Source organism: Theobroma cacao, chromosome 9 (assembly GCF_053813885.1).
Source record: "Theobroma cacao isolate CCN51 chromosome 9, ASM5381388v1, whole genome shotgun sequence".
Classification (NCBI taxonomy): Eukaryota; Viridiplantae; Streptophyta; class Magnoliopsida; order Malvales; family Malvaceae; genus Theobroma; species Theobroma cacao.
The window spans coordinates 14,998,495-15,016,775 of record NC_142647.1 but is presented as its reverse complement, the minus strand read 5'-3'; the positions used below and the strand labels follow the sequence as shown (position 1 = coordinate 15,016,775).

At 32.6% G+C, this 18,281-nt stretch overlaps 1 long non-coding RNA gene across 1 annotated transcript; it reads left to right on the top strand.

Annotated features, from left to right (window-relative positions):
* The first annotated feature begins 6,117 nt into the window (after positions 1-6,117).
* Positions 6,118-8,023, top strand: LOC148760772 (uncharacterized). The gene is made up of 3 exons (XR_016028551.1): positions 6,118-6,212; positions 6,862-6,945; positions 7,801-8,023. It is a non-coding gene; the product is annotated as an uncharacterized LOC148760772 (long non-coding RNA).
* The last annotated feature ends 10,258 nt before the right edge of the window (positions 8,024-18,281 follow it).

Genomic DNA, 18,281 nt, shown 5'->3' with positions numbered 1-18,281 from the left:
TGTGAGTAAACTTATTATCGTCTTAATTATCTAGAGTAGTTTTATACAACTATGTGATTTTATGAAAAATGGGTTTAAATGGTAAATTGTTATGTTTTAAGGGAAATTGTGATTTTATAAATTTTCTGAAAAATCGAATATTGGTTTTGAAAATAGAGTAATTGGAGACTGCTAGTTTGTGTTGCAAATTTATGGTTCTGAATTAAATGGCTTATGACAATAAATGAGCATGAATGGCTAAACTGATTTTGGTATTATAATTATTTATACTGTGTATTCAGCCTTGAGAGGCTAGGTTGTGATAAATTGCCATGACATGCTAGAATGAATTTTATTGATTGGTGGATTATATATTAATTATTTACTGCAGAGGGGGTTCCGTGGGCCAGCCTATTAGAGGGGCACGGTAAACTCCATTATATTATTACCTCGAACGGAGAGGCGCGTAGGGTATCTCCTGGGGTATAGCTTAGGGTTCACTTCACGCCAAACCACCACGTGAAGGGGAACTCAGCCAACGCCAAGGAACGACTGTATTTTTTTTAAACAAAAATATATTTTAAGTGTACATAAAATTTTAACTGCCTTGGCGGACTCGGTTAGATGCCCTGCGCAAGGTATCACCGAGTATGAGTTTTGGCACGAGCCAAAGTTTTAAGAAATTCATAAGCCAAGTTGATTACTCGATTTTTATGGATTGATTTTATTTGGTTGAAATGAGTTGAATGGTAATGAAATTACAGTATGATGATTTATTTTAATTGTCTCCATTTACTCGACTTTAGATAGTTTAGATGGTATCTGTTTACTCACTGGGATTTTATAATCTCACCACCCTCATTTCCTCACATTTCAGGCTCAGGGAATTTCGTAGTTAGCTGACTTGAGCAAGGACCTTCATTTGGACTCGAATCGGTAAAAGCTGTAGGTTTCCAGCTTCCGATGCATTTTGGATAGATATGGGCCCACGTGTCACTGTAAAAGAAATTTTATGCTTTGGTTATTTGCTTTATAGTATATATGAATATAATTATCTTTTACGCTATAAGAATTATGTACCGATAGTTTTATGAAAATTATTTTACAAGAAAATAGTTTATTTTATTGAATATTTTTATCATATTCAAATGGTCAAATTTTCACTTCAAATGAACGTTTTAGATACTTAATTTTTTTTAATCATTAAATATATATTTTTGGCTTACGTACTACATTTTTAGCAAGTTTCGAGGTTTTCGATAAAAATGACGAAAATGCCCTTGTGAGCAAAAAAAAAAAAACAATATGTTATGTTATGATTTGGAAATGATTTGTAATCCTTCGTATTTTAATTATTTGATAACTATTGCTCACCGGGGAAGTGCGAAAGCTGATACGAGAGCCTTGCGAGGTTTCGATCGACATTCGGGGTGAAGAATGTTTGTCGAGGCTTCGCGGCGGTTGTCACGGGCTCGATGGGGAGTTCCGGGTCGTGACAATTTAGATTGGTATCACAGCATGGTTTAAAGATCAGATATTTCGATTTTAAAGCTTTGGATTTTAAAGTTTTTGATTTTAAGGTTGTTTTAAGAAATCTACACTGACACTGCGTGGCCCCAAGTCCAGTTAAGTTAAGATAAGTTAAGTTAAGTTCAGTTAGGTTAGATTGAATAGAATGTATGCATCTACATATAGAAATCTACCTATTTTTGAGATGCATAAATAATTAAACAATTACTATTTGATTGCATATAGGTTTTGAGGTGCGCTGGTGACACATACACCATGTCTAGGAAAGACGGTAGTCCCGACGCCTCTCATAGTATTAGCGAGGGATCGCTAGATTCTACTGCTAAGAGCCGATGGCTACCCGAACCTAGTAGTCCAAAAAGTGCAGATAGTAATAATATTAATGTAAGCATAAGAGGTTCCCTTTTGAGAAAATCTAAGGAACATGTTAAAGAAAGGGGGAAATTAAGGATAGCCGAAGGAGGTATTTGTTCTAGGAAGAGCGTGACAGTAGTCCGACACTTTCCACCAGGTTGTGGGAGAAATGTAAGGGGACAACCAGAAAAGGATAAGGAGAAAGTAACAGTGGCAAGTAAACCTCTTAGAAAAGTGTCAGGTGTACGACATTTTCCTCCCGGTTGTGGAAGAAATGCTACACCGGTGAGTGATGAAGAATATAAGAGAATACAACAAGCTTGGATTGAAGAACAAAGGAGAAAATCTCAGGAGGAAGAGGATCCATTGATGTGCCCGGATCAGGACAATGAGGAACCTAAAGATGTTTAATACTTTAGTTGAAGTTGTATTGTCATAAATCTAGGCAAGTGTCGTTTAAGGGAAGATGTAGTAGTTACTTGTGTAAAGGAGTTAGGAGTGGCTTTTATTTTGTATGACTCGAACGGAATGTAAAATAGCAGTTTAAATAATTGGATATGTATGGGAATCTCTTAGTATAACAGAGATAAATTGGTAATATAATTATTGAGGAAGGTTATAGAAAGAAGCAATAAGGTTATAAATGACATTCGGAATGGATAATGTGATTAAGTTAATGATTGTAATTTAAGCATGAAGGGGATTATTCAGTGATGTTATGACATTATGAGGTAATAGTTGGGCACAAATATAACCCAATGAAGTTAAATTATGGAATATGGGGAATATAAAATTTTGATTCAGTAAGGATTGTGAGAATAAAATAAGGAGGAAGCTGAGCTGTTTTCGTAGTTAATTATACCGAAAGTCAATAAGATTATTGGAGTATAAGACAAAGAAGATAAATGGGATAAGGATGACAATAAATTTGAGGAAAGTTGTAGATAGTAAGCAACTTATGTGTGGAGTGGTATATTTATCATGAACTTATTACACTGTATGGAAAGGATGTTTTGAGGTGGAATTTTATGAATGTTGATAAACGTCAAAAGATGACATGAGATGAAAGTATTAATCTGGCTTAGTGTGTATGACAAGAAAATAGAAGGTACCTATACTTATGGAACTCATGATATATATCTAAAAGGGAAACCACTGGTTGAGAATGATTGATGTGGTGACTTTGAATGTAAACAAATAGCTTTGATGAGAAAATTTCTATAGCTACAATACTTCAGCATTGACTGTTCAACGCTATACTGCTTCAAATACCTCACGCTTATGATGCATGAGTAAGATGGGAGTGACATGATAATGAGCTTACAAATTGAATTTTGGTTGTTGGTCATTGTGTTTTGTTATCTGGGAGTCTTAAATATTCTGGAGAATGTTTACCCAAATGAATTGAAAAACTTCTTTATTGCCTTGTATAGAGGCATATAATAAAAAAAAAAATTTGAAAGATTCTTGAGATGACTATATTGAGATGAGATACCAAATAATGAAAGTGTGAAGGAAGAATTACGAGACTGGTATAGAAAATCAATTTATATAGAATATCATTATGAGAATTTGTAATATCTGTTTTGATACAGTAAAATGACAAGGGTTAGTAACAACATGAGGCTAATTGTGTGGCACCCTAGAAACTTATGAAGATGAGTTAGGAGTTGAATGGATGAGTATGTATTTATATATCTTTAAGAGTAAATGTTTTAGGAATACATAAACATCTTTGAGAAGAGATTCTAATCATACACAGCAAGTATAAAACGTAAAATTTTTAAAACTTGCTGAGAAGCCTAACGGCAAAATCACAAGTTAAGGGATCACATGCTATGAGATATAAGTTTAAGATAGATATTCCCAAGGAAATACTCAAGAGAAGTTTTGCTCTGGATCTCGTTAAAGCAAGCACTAAGTTATGTGATTATAAAAAGAAGTTGTAAGCTGAGAGTGATATTAGTATTAGTATTGAAAAATACTTGAGGAGAATCTAGTTTTAAGTTTTACAATTTCAAGTACAAATTATAAATTAGTTAAGGAAGAATGATGTTATGTTCATATGAAGGAGTGGAACAAAGGATGATAAAAGTTGACCTTGAAAATGAAGTCAGATAATGAAACTTTCCTAATATATTATGGAAATTGGAATTCGAAAATGCTTAAGGCATACATGATTCAAATGGGTTTGAGTCTTAAGTGACAAATCAATATCGTAATGCAAGAAAGATACAAGGTAATATAGAGGCATGAAAGATGATTAAGGACAAAAAGGATGACTCTTAGGAATTATGGTATTGCATGAGATGCAATGATCAAGTTGAGATAAATCTTTGAGGCATCAATAGGATTATAAAGCATACACATATAATAGATTATAATTCAATGGAGATGACATTGTGATGAATGATATATAGTATAAGGAAACTCAAACATATGGTTGGAAATGATATGAATGATATTAAGTTATACACAAGTATAATAAGAAGGTTGACATGCACTATAAGAATTATTATATTGAAACTAGGATTAGGATATGGATGAATAAAGGGGGAATGTAGTCCAAGGCATGTGAACACATGGATTCCTATATATAAAGAGAGATGTTGACATTTGAAAATGTATGTATCTATGTATATAGGAAATTGATAATTTTACTAACTAAAGTGAAGAATGGTTCTCAATAATTGAGAGATTTTGAAATAGTGTCCAGAGAGGTCAGTGAGCTAAAGTGTTAACAGACATGCAATGAACGATTAAAGTTATGAGTGACTTTGAAGGTAAACCTTGGATTGTTTAAGTTCTTAATGGAACTCTATTAAAGGAAGTGTATAGACCAGTATAAGATGGATGAATCAAGGTTGAGAAATTTGGTACGCAGCGAATTAATAAAATGATGATTAGGTATACATAAGTAAGTATGATATGTGATCGAAATCGGTATAATTGAGATGAAGTTATGGTTCAAATGTAATAATGGAGATAAAGGCATGCTTAGTGTATAGATATAAGAGATCATGGTTGTGAAAAGTATTACTGATCCGGTTCCAAAGGATGATAATTGCTTTAAATAAAGCATTTAATTGAACTGAAGGTGAACGAGGGAAATAAATTGAATGTCCCTATAGAAGGAACAAGGAGTTGGATCATAGAAGGAGATTGATAACGCAACATCGACAGGAATTCGAGGACGAATTCTATTTAAGTGGGGGAGATTGAAATACCCCATACTTTGATATGGTGATAAATAAAATTGATCGAATGCATATTGAGGTCAATTAAAATGTTTAGAAGTGATAAAGGACGAAATGAGCAGTTTAGGATAAAATGTTTCGCAAGTGAGAAAATAATAATAAAATAATAATAATTTTATCAGAGAAGAATTTGTGAGATAAAAGGCGATTTGGAAGTCAAGTGAGGCATAATAAGGTATTTTGGGTACCAATGAGACAAGATAAAATTTTTAGAATAAAATAATATTTTATTAATAAAATATTATTAAAATATTAATATTTAGCCGGATGTCGAAGTCAAACAAGAAGAAAGATCATATGGTTGATCCAAGTGGGGGAGAAGATGACAAGCTCGACTCTATAAAAATATTTATCATGACATACATGTGATGGATAGTATGTTTGCATGCTAGGAGAGTTCTGAAAAATTTACAAAAGTCGGTATTGTACCTACAAGTACAAGTACAATAAAGTTGATTTAAGCTTCGACTAGATCAAATAGAGAATTTATGATGAAATTAAGAATTTTAAAGTCTCAGAATGGTTTAATATGGTGATTCGGAGTTCGAGGATCAATTTGAAGTCAAACCGGAATTTTCGCTATCTAGGGGCAAAATGGTCATTTGCCACTTGGGGACAAAATGAGAATTTTAGAAAAGATTTTTTTGGCCCCATTTGACTTATTGGAGTATAATTTGACTCATTGGAGTAAGAGTTGAGGTTTAAAAGTGAAAAATTTTAATTTCGGTATAATTTGGAGTAAAAGGGTAAAATGGTAATTTTACCACTCCAGGGGCAAAATTGTAATTTTCCACCACCAGGACATTTTCCAGCACATGGTCTTCATTTATCCTCATTTTGACCATTGACTAATTGTGTGGTGGAGATAAAAAGGATTAAAATTTTAAAATTTTAAAAACGGGCCAATGACATGATGCCATGTGTCATACCTTTATTAATTTATTATTTTCCTTTTTAAAATGCATAAAATCAGCCCATCTTCCACCCCATGGCCGGCCAAACCAGCAAGAAGAGAGAGAAAACAAAAACAAAACCCTAGAGAGAGAAAATCAAAGAAAAAGTGTGAATTTTCAAGGAAATTAAGTGAAAAAGGTGAGATTTTTTCTATTAAGCTTGAGTTTTCTTATTCCCAAGCATTTCTCTTTATTTTCCATGATTAAATTACATGTTTTCATGATGAATTCAATTCTGAAAAAATGGGTTAGGAGAGAGAAAGTTGTTGGATTTATTTGATTTTAATTTATGTTAGTGTTTTTAGTTAGTTTAGCATATTTAGAAACAAAACAACAAGAAAAGAATTTATTTTCTCCCCCAACCATTAATGGCTGAATTTACCATGTAGTGAGTGAGGATGAGTTTGATTTTATTCTAGGAGAATTGGTTAAGGAATAATGAATTATGAGCCTAGAAAAATAATGGAAATTTTCGGAGCAAAAATACGAATTTTTACCCACTAGGGGTATTTTTGTAATTTGCTATTAGGACTGATAATTTGCATCACACTGAGGGACATTAAGTTAATTTGGGTGCAATTGAGGTATAGAAACTAAAAAGAATTAAATTGGAGTTTAAACGAACCCGTTAGGAATTTAATCGGGTGATAAGACGAATTAGGCTAATACCGGATTTAGATAGTTACCAGTGCATTTTTGCATTCCATATCATGCATTGGTAGTCCAAATTAGTTTAATTTTGATTTAGTACCAACTTAGTGAAATTCTCGATTTTGTACTGTGTCAAGGTGGTGAGTCCTCCAATAATGGCAAGAAAATTGCATCCGAGGACCAGTAGACAGAGTGCTTCGAAAGTCTGCATTCTAGACATTGTGAGTAAACTTATTATCGTCTTAATTATCTAGAGTAGTTTTATACAACTATGTGATTTTATGAAAAATGGGTTTAAATGGTAAATTGTTATGTTTTAAGGGAAATTGTGATTTTATAAATTTTCTGAAAAATCGAATATTGGTTTTGAAAATAGAGTAATTGGAGACTGCTAGTTTGTGTTGCAAATTTATGGTTCTGAATTGAATGGCTTATGACAATAAATGAGCATGAATGGCTAAACTGATTTTGGTGTTATAATTATTTATACTGTGTATTCAGCCTTGAGAGGCTAGGTTGTGATAAATTGCCATGACATGCTAGAATGAATTTTATTGATTGGTGGATTATATATTAATTATTTACTGCAGAGGGGGTTCCGTGGACCAGCCTATTAGAGGGGCACGGTAAACTCCATTATATTATTACCTCGAACGGAGAGGCGCGTAGGGTATCTCCTGGGGTATAGCTTAGGGTTCACTTCACGCCAAACCACCACGTGAAGGGGAACTCAGCCAACGCCAAGGAACGACTGTATTTTTTTCAAACAAAAATATATTTTAAGTGTACACAAAATTTTAACAGCCTTGGCGGACTCGGTTAGATGCCCTGCGCAAGGTATCACCGAGTATGAGTTTTGGCACGAGCCAAAGTTTTAAGAAATTCATAAGCCAAGTTGATTACTCGATTTTTATGGATTGATTTTATTTGGTTGAAATGAGTTGAATGGTAATGAAATTACAGTATGATGATTTATTTTAATTGTCTCCATTTACTCGACTTTAGATAGTTTAGATGGTATCTATTTACTCACTGGGATTTTATAATCTCACCACCCTCATTTCCTCACATTTCAGGCTCAGGGAATTTCGTAGTTAGCTGACTTGAACAAGGACCTTCATTTGGACTCGAATCGGTAAAAGCTGTAGGTTTCCAGCTTCCGATGCATTTTGGATAGATATGGGCCCACGTGTCACTGTAAAAGAAATTTTATGCTTTGGTTATTTGCTTTATAGTATATATGAATATAATTATCTTTTACGCTATAAGAATTATGTACCGATAGTTTTATGAAAATTATTTTACAAGAAAATAGTTTATTTTATTGAATATTTTTATCATATTCAAATGGTCAAATTTTCACTTCAAATGAACGTTTTAGATACTTAATTTTTTTTAATCATTAAATATATATTTTTGGCTTACCTACTACATTTTTAGCAAGTTTCGAGGTTTTCGATAAAAATGACGAAAATGCCCCTGTGAGCAAAAAAAAAAAAAACAATATGTTATGTTATGATTTGGAAATGATTTGTAATCCTTCGTATTTTGATTATTTGATAACTATTGCTCACAGGAGAAGTGCGAAAGCTGATACGAGAGCCTTGCGAGGTTTCGATCGACATTCGGGGTGAAGAATGTTTGTCGAGGGTTCGCAGCGGTTGTCACGGGCTCGATGGGGAGTTCCGAGTCTTGACAAGTTCTGAACGAAAAGTGGTGAAAATATTTATTGAAGTGAAAGTACTGCACTAGAGGAACAAAATTTGGTAGAACCTTTAAGAGTCGCGGCTCTGGAAATTGAGAGCTGCGGCCCCCACCATGTTTTTCAAAAATAACAAGCTTACGGGATTTTGGAAGCTAGGGCTTTTGAAGGCTATTTAAGGGACCTTTTTCAGAGGTTTTTGAGATGAGGCAGCAAGCAATTTCTCTAGAGAAGAAGAGCCAAAAACAAAGCAAGAAAGCAAGAGAATTGGAGGGAGAATCAAGATCACAAAGCTTCAACTATTAGTTTTCTCTCTCTACTTTTGTGTTTTTCTTATTTTCTTTGACTTGGATCAATGGCTAATTTTCTTTGGATGAAGTTTTTATTAGATATTATGAAATAAACTATTTTTCTAGGATTGCAATTGAACTCACATGTAATCTAAATTTTTAATCTCTTTCTTACTTATCATTAATGGGATTTGAATTGTTTATTCCAATTTGTTCTTAATGCTTTCAATTGGTTGATCACCAATTAAATTGATTTAGGAATCTAAACAAACTTCAGAAAGGGAGTTTAGAGTAGACTAAAATTGGGATAGCATACAATCATATTAATTGATTTGCGTATAGGATAGGGATATACCTATGGGCCATATGTAGGTAGAATAGAGCTTGAACTTAATGAGTCTATTTTAATTTCAATTCACATAGGAATATAGTAATTTTGTTAAAATAGATATTTTTATAAGATGAGTTGGGAGACCCTTATAAATAATTTAGGACTGTAGGTTAGCAATTCAACCCAATGAAATAAGTTAAGGAAGAGAGGTAAGATTTAGATGAAGTGTGAGGGATATCGTAATCTTAGGCTTGTTTGATTTGATATTTACTCACGTTGTTATTACTTTGATTTTTCTTTTTAGTTTAAATTTTGGTTAATTAGTTTTAGTTAATCAATTAATTTTGAGTGTTTGGATAAGATTAATTTGTTCTAATTTTAGTACTTAGTAAAATTTTAGATCAATTCTCTGTGGGATCGATACTTTGCTTGCTAATATACTGTCTATTCGATACATATACTTGCATAGTAGAACTTTAACTAACATTTATCAATCATTAACCTAAGGAAAAATATAGGCATCATTTAAATTCATGTTTCAATTCTAATGCAAGCATATTCTCAAATGGATTTCCGTGTGTGTGTATAATCTTGTACCAAGAATATCATGACATCTAGATGAGTTTTTTTTTATTTTTATTTTTTGACATCTAGATGAGTTTATACCAACACAAATTTCAAATTAGTATTACATTTTCATAGGTTTACTTTTCATCCCTCTCTCCACTATTGTAGACTAATACAAAGCTAGGAATCAATAGGACTTTATAAAGCTTGTAATGTATGGCTAGGGTTAAGGTATGATAAAAGATATTAATGTGGCTCAAATCACCCTAAGCACATAATTATTCTAGGACCTATATATAAAGCTCTATTCTCCTTCTCCTAGTACACACATTTAAACTTTTCTTTCATTCAACACACTTTTTTTTTCAACACAGTTTTTTCCACAATTTCATACCCTCAAACTTATTTTCTTTGTATTGTAGATAGTGGGGTTATTTTTCATATTTTGAACTTTTTTTTTCATATCAATACCACATTTCCACCTTTTTCAACATTTAGCTCAATTTATATTTCCTAAAACAATATACATGCTTAGAAGTGAGGGTTGCAAAATTGAAAAATTAATTTTAAGGCTAAGCTCAATTATTATGTAGTTAAACAAATAAAAGGAAAATTAGGCTCAAAAGGGGCATACTAGGGATAAAATTTAATAAGGTTGGCTTTTTAGGCTCAAACGGTCCAAAGATGGCCTAGATCATCTCCTTAACTAATTATTGCCTAAGATTTCGCCTTGAAAGAAAATCAAGCAAATTCTAGAATTCATGACATAATCTAAAATCTACATCAATATAAACCTTCTCTAAATATTCATAATAATTCAAAATAAAAGATATAGTGCTCAAAATTGTTGAAATCACATCCTAACAATGATACTTAACAATAGACTTTAGCATGAATCCAAACAAAAACCTTATTCACCAAATGCTAAAAATTCAAGACAACTAGTTATCATCATTAGATAAAAAAAATCATTGAAAAGAAATTGGCACAACTTTACTCTAGATTCCTAAAATTCAAACAAGAAATAAATTCATTTACCAACTAATACTAAATTATTTATAAATACACATGCAAATAAAATTAAATATAAAACTTTCACAGAATATTCACCATTAGAAAAATAAATTCACCCCCCCAAACTTAAACTAAATACTGTTCTCAATGTTAGAAAAAAGAGAAGAAAGGTAAAAAATAGTCTCTTGATGATTGGATGAATTTTTGAGAAGCTCTAATCCTCCTCCTTATTGTTATCATCTTCATTGCCACTAGTAGGAAAAAAATTTTTTTTTTACTACAAAAAATAAATAAATAAATAATGTACAGAAATAAAATAAATAATAAATAAATAAAAATATCTGAAAAAAATAAATAAAGAAAAAGGTTTTTGTTGGGTAATGGGTATGTGGCATCCCCCTCGAGGCCCACCGTCTAGAATTATATGGTCTGGGTTTATTCTCTAGGCCCCATTGCAGCAGTTCTAGCCCATGAACCTTTCCAATCCCGCGGATCGAACCCAAGACCTTTTGCTCCCCCCAAAGGGAATGCCTTTAACCATTTCAGCTGCCATAGGGTAAATAGGGAAATGCGCTAGTGGGTAAGTGGGTAGTGGGTGAATGGGTAATGGGTAGTCCCAATACAAAAAAAAGAATTGGGTTTGGTTAGTGGGCTACCCAATGTTGGCAGCCCAATGGAGGGTGGTGGAGAGTGAAAATGTCAAGCCCTACTCTATTATATACTTGTCATGTCCTTCATGTACTTGATACCATATCTACAAACTAGGATGCCTCGGAGAATCGTTAAAAGTCGATATCGTATCTAGTGGTACAATTAAATCGATTAAAATCTCGAACTAGTTTGAATAGAGATTTTAGGATATATTTGAGACTTATTGAACCTTAGAATGTCTTAATATGGTGATTCAGAGTTCGAGGATTAATTTGGAGTCAAATTAGAAATTTTCATAACATAGGGGCAAAATGATCATTTTACCACCCCAGGGCAAAATTGGAATGTTGGACGAAATTTTTTGTTACCAAGTTTGACTAATTTGAGCATGATTTGAATTTGAGAAATGAAAAATTTTAATTTCGACATTTTTCAAAACATAAGGGCAAAACAGTCATTTTACGTGTCCACGAGGACGTAATTGAAATTTTTAGAATTTTACACCACCATAACACTTGTCAAGCCCATGAATTTTACCTATTATTATTTTATATTTTGGATAATAAAGAGATTACATGGTGAGAAAATGCTTAATTGTTAAGTTTTAACCATGGACCAATCACATGGTGACACATGTCAAGCTTTAATATTTTTATAATTTTCTTTATAAACTCTCCCATTTCACTCTTCATGGCCGGCCAAAGCAAAGAACAAAGAGAAAAGAATAGAAACAAACCCTAGAGTGGAAAAATCAAGAAAAATTTGTTGAATTTCAAAGAACAAAGCAATCAAATGTAAGATTTTTCAATTTTAGCTTAAAATCTACATTTCCCATGCTTTCTTTTTCATTTTCTATGGTTGAAACACAAGTTTCCATGTCACGCCCAGCCCTAAATTATCTACCATGTTACACAAAAGACTGATAGAGTGATTGAATATTTGAACAGCCCCGGAAGTATATTTAAAAGTCAGTATTGTGCTTAGAAGTACAAGTAAGTCGATTTATACCTTGAACTAATTAAAATAGGGATTTTAAGGTGAAATTAAGAGTTTCAGAGTCCATAAATGCCTCCAAATGGTAATTCGGAGTTCGAGGATCAATTTGGAGTCAAACCGAAATTTTCACTATCTAGGGGTAAAATGATCATTTGCCACTTAGGGGTAAAATGAGAATTTTAAAAAATATTTTTTTGGCCTCATTTGACTTATTGGAGTATGATTTGAGTATTGGTGTATGATTTGAGGTTTAGAAGTGAAAAATTTTAATTTCGGTATAATTTGAAGTATAGGGGCGAAATGGTAATTTTACCATCCGAAGGGTAAATCGGTAAATTTTTACCCCCGACACTTGTCAAGACCAAGGGATTTTATTCATCATGGAAATGGATAAACATGAGAAATGTGTGGTGGAGAATTAAAGAATTAAAAGTCAAATATTTAAAATTTGAACCAATAAGGAAATGCCATGTGTCATGCTTTTATTATTTTATTGTTTCTTTATAAAAAGGCATAAAAATCATTCCATTTCTTTCATATAGCCGGCCAAACCAAGAGTAAAGAAGAACAAAGGGAGAAAAGAAAAACAAAATCCCTAGGTGGAAAAATTCAAGGGAAAATTGGTGAAAATTCAATGAAACAAGTGACAAAAGGTAAAATTTCTTGATTTTAACTTGTGATTTACCTTTCCCATGCATTTCTCCTCGTTTTTCATAGTTAAATTACATGTTTTCATAATGAATTCATGGTTGGTTGGAATGGGTATGGAAAGAGAATGATGTTAGATTGATTTGATTCTAAGTTATGTTAGTGTTTTTTGTTAGTTAAGCATGTTTAGAAACAAAACAATAAGAAAAGAATCCATTTTCCCCATGAACCTTCAATGGTCGAACCCTATGTGAAGTGTAGAAGTAATGAATTGATTTTGTGATCAAGTGAATTGGTTAAAAGATTGATGAAATGATGACTTATGGTGAGAAAATGGAATGAAAATTTTTTTAGTGATAGTGCACCACAATGGCCGAAATTTTCAAGAAGAATTGTGAGGGTTGTTAGGCTGAATTTTAGATTATTGGAATTGTATTTAGTGAATTGAAATATTAGAAATGAAATGGAGCAATTTGGAGCCAAATCGGACACAATTGTCATTAAATCTGGTAATAGGCCGAATTAGGTCATCATCGCATTTAAGCAGTAGTCGGATAAGTTGCATATCAAATCATGTAAATACACCGAGCCTGAATTGATTTTATAATGGTCAAGCATTGATATGGTGAATTATGTATTGTACATTGTGAATAGGTGGTGAGTAAATTACACTAGTAAAAGTACAGAGATTGTGCTTGGAGATTGGTATTAGGAGTACATCGACTCCTAGAACTGTGAGTAAACTTATTATCGTCTTAATTATCTAGAGTAGTTTTATACAATTGTGTGATTTTATGAAAAATGGGTTTAAATGGTAAATTGCTATATTTTAGGAGAAATTGTGATTTTATAAAATGATTTTATAAATTTTTTGAAAAATTGAATACTGGTTTTGAAAATAGAGTAATTGGAGACTTCCTGCTTGTGTTGTAAATTTATGGTTTTAAATTGAATGGCTTATGACAATAAATGAGCATGAATGGCTAAATTGATTTTTGGTGTTAGAATTATTTGTACTGTGTATTCAGCCTTGAGAGGCTAGGTTGCGATAAATTGCCATGTCATGCAGAAAAAGATTTTATAAATCAGGTAGTAGATAAAATAATCCATAGTCACTGCAGTAGTGGGGGTTTTCGTGAACTGCTTATGAGAAGGGCACGATAACCTAATTTTATATTTACCTCCAAGGGGAGATGTTGGATGAAGTATCTCCTGAGGTAAAGATTTGAGTGCACTTCACGTGGACCACTGCGTGAGAGTAAAACTCAGCCAACGCCAAGGCATGGCTAAAATTTCGGATGTAAAGACATTTAACAGCCTTGACGGACTTGGTTGGGATAACCCTCGATCAAGGTATCTTTGATAACTGAGTATGAGAATGATTTTTGGCACGAGCCAAGCTTTTCAGGAAATCATAAGCTTATTTATTTATTTGGGTGAAATGAGTTGAAAGGTAATGAAATTATAGTATGATAACTTATTTTAATTCGTCTTCATTTACTCGCCTTTACATAGTTTAGATAGTGTTTGTTTACTCACTGGGATTTTATAATCTCACCACCCTCATTTCCTCACATTTCAGGCTCGAGGAATTCCATAATTAGTTGACTTTGACAAGGACCTTTATTTGGACTTGAATCGATAAAAGCTGTAGGTTTTCAGCTTCCGATGCATTTTGGTTAGATGTGGGTCCACGTGTCGCTGTAAAAGTAATTTTATGCTTTGGTTATTTGCTTTTTAGTATATATATGAATATAATTAACTTTCACGCTATAAGAATTATTTACCGATAGCTTTATAAAAAAATTATTTTATAAGAAAATATTTTATTTTATTGAATATTTTTATTATATTCAAATGGTCAATTTTTCACTTCAAATGAACGTTTTAGATACTTAATTTATTTTTAAATCACTAAATATATATTTTCTACTTACCTACTACATTTTTAGCAAGTTTTGAGATTTTTGACAAAAAATGACGAAAATGCCTCTGTGAGCCAGAAAACAATATGTTATGTTCTGATTTGGAAATGACTCGTAATCCTTTGAATTACGATATTTGATAACTATTGCTCACCAGGGAAGTGCGAAAGTTGATACGAGAGCCTTGTGAGGTTTCGATCGTCATTCGGGGTGAAGAATGTCTGTCGAGGCTTTGCGACGGTTGTCACGGGCTCGATAAGAGTTTCGGGTCGTGACAATTCAAGTGGTATCAGAGCATGATTTTGGGTTTAAAAATCAAAATAGTTGGTTTTAAAATTATTTTTAGAAATTCGGACTAACACTACGTGGCCTAAGATAAGTTAAGTCGAATAGAATGCATGAGTCTGCATATAGAGACCTGTTTGTTTTTAGGGTGTATAAGAGATTAAGTGATTGTCATTTGATTTCATATAGGTTTTGAAGTGTGTTAGATTACGCTTAACATGTCTAGGGGGACAGTGATTCTAATATTTCACAAAGTGTTAGTGAGGGACCAACAGATTTCATTGCTGAAAGCCGATGGTGTCCTGAACTTAATAATCCATAAGGAGATCCATTTAAAGTACCTACTAATTGGGCTCCATCAGATTTGAGAGCGAAAGTTAAAATAAGGGAAAGTCCTAGTAATAGTGAGACTGATGAGAGTGTTGATAGTAATGATGTAAATCAAGGCATGAGAAACTTTCTCTTAAAAGGAATTGAGGAATATACCAAAGGGAGGAAGAAAATGAGGATAGTAGAAGAATAATATTATAGTGAGAAAGCATCGGCATCGGTCATTAGACATTCTCTCCTAGGTTGTGGGAGCAATGTAAGTAAATGGCAAGAGAAGAAAAAGAGAAAACTTGAAACGGACTCGAAAAAGGATCAAGATGATAATGATCCTAAAGATGTTTAGTGCCTTATTGAAGCTTATAATACTGTAATCCTAGGCAGATGTAGTATAAGAAGGATAATAATTCCCTGTATAAAAGGCTTAAGAGTTGACTTTTGTCTTGTATAATATAAACGGATGATGGAGTAGTTGTTTAAATGACAAAAGGAGTATAAAATCTTTTAGTATGACAAAGGTAGATTAGTAATATAAGTATTGAGGATAAATAATTATCTTAGTGGCAAGATCGATTATTTTAAATAAGTACTGAAGGTTGAAATAGGAAGCCATTAATGGTTCCAGTAATTATTAGATTTAATAACTATTAAACCTTGCAATACTATGAATTGATCACCAGTTAACGGGGTTAAGTCAAGGAGTATAAATTTGAGTATGGAGGGAATTAGAAGGTGATACCGTAAAATTTTAAGATGAGAAATATAATCGGTTACGACTATGAGAATAGTGGGATACTATAAATAATGAATCATTAGGCATGCGATGAAGTTGTGATCTATTGAACCATAGGGGAAGACTGTCCTAAGGTGGGACATAGGACATGAGGATTTTTGGAGATGCTTATAGAGGGAGATATAAATTGTAAAGTATGTTTTCCCTCACAAGTTTTAATTTATTCGAGAAATTATCATGGTAAAGATATGTGAATATTAGTAGTGAAATATGCCCTAAGGGATAACTGTGGCATATCACATAGATAATATAGATATGTCGGGGTTAGTATCTCGATCATGAATCTGTGATAAAAAATTTGCTTTGCTAATTGTGGTATAGACTCAAAAAGGAGTCAAGCCGTTGAGAACGACTAAGGTAGTAACTCCAAAAGTAAAAGATTTGTTTTAATTAAGTAGATTCCAACGGCTACATTAAAATAAATTACCTTGTGGAGTATTAAGATCAATAATGTATTGATCAAAGTCAAATCTTAAGAAATAAAGAGGATGAGAGATTAATGAGAAGGGAAATCAATGTTAAGTAACAAATTTGTGAATAAATGATTACGATGGTTGCATAGAAAATGAGTGCTATAAAGGATTACTATAAGGATTTATAATTCTTGTATTAACTCAGTTGAATGAAAAGTGATTAAATGAAGCAACTCTTGTGGTAAACAGCGAAATAGTGAAGTTGACGTAGAGTCTTATTTATAGTCAATGACTGCAGCATCGATTATAAACAGGAGGCTGCGTAGACTCTTTATCTTGGAAAACCACCTAGCGTAATCCTAAATGACATAAAGACTCATGATTTAAAGGATTATTACTGATCAAATTCTAAAGGGTAATAATAGATATAAGTGAAGAATTCAAGTTGAGTTGGAAATAAATACGAGGAGCAAATCAAGATTCCCTATAAAGGAGATAACAGGAGAAGTTGAGCATCGAATAAAAAGATAATATCCCACCTTTCCTTTGAATTTGATAAGAGAAATTTTGAGGATAAAATTTTATTTTAAGGGGGGTAGTGCTGTCAAGCCCAGCCCTAAATTATCTACCATGTTATACATGAGACTGATAGAGTGATTGTATATTTGAACAGCCCCGGAAGTATATTTAAAAGTCGGTATTGTGCTTAGAAGTACAAGTAAGTCGATTTATACCTTGAACTAATTAAAATAGAGATTTTAAGGTGAAATTAAGAGTTTCACAGTCCAGGGATGACTCAAAATGGTAATTCGGAGTTCGATGATCAATTTGGAGTCAAACCGAAATTTTCACTATCCAGGGGCAAAATGGTCATTTGCCACCTTGGGACAAAATGAGAATTTTAGAAAAGATTTCTTTTGGCCCCATTTGACTTATTGGAGTATGATTTGAGGTTTAGAAGTAAAAAATTTTAATTTCGGTATAATTTCGAGTATATGGGCGAAATGATAATTTTGCCAACTCGGGGGCAAATCAGTAAATTTTCACCCCCGACACTTGTCAAGTCCAAGGGATTTTATTCACCATGAAAATTGATAAACATGAGAAATGTGTGGTGGAGAATTAAAGAATTAAAAGTCAAATATTTAAAATTTGAACCAATAAGAAAATGCCATGTGTCATGCTTTTATTATTTTATTATTTCTTTATAAAAAAGGCATAAAAATCAGCCCATTTCTTTCATATGGCCAGCCAAACCAAGAGTAAAGGAGAACAAAGGGAGAAAAGAAAAACAAAAACCCTAGGTGGAGAAATTCAAGGGAAAATTGGTGAAATTTAAGGAAACAAGTGACAAAAGGTAAAATTTCTTGATTTTGACTTCTGATTTACCTTTCCCATGCATTTCTCCTCATTTTTCATGGTTAAATTACATGTTTTTATGATGAATTCATGGCTGGTTGGAATGGGTATGGAAAGAGAATGATGTTAGATTGATTTGATTCTAAGTTATGTTAGTGTTTTTAGTTAGTTAAGCATGTTTAGAAATAAAACAACAAAAAAAGAATACATTTTCCCCATGAACCTTCAATGACTGAACCCTATGTGAAGTGTAGAA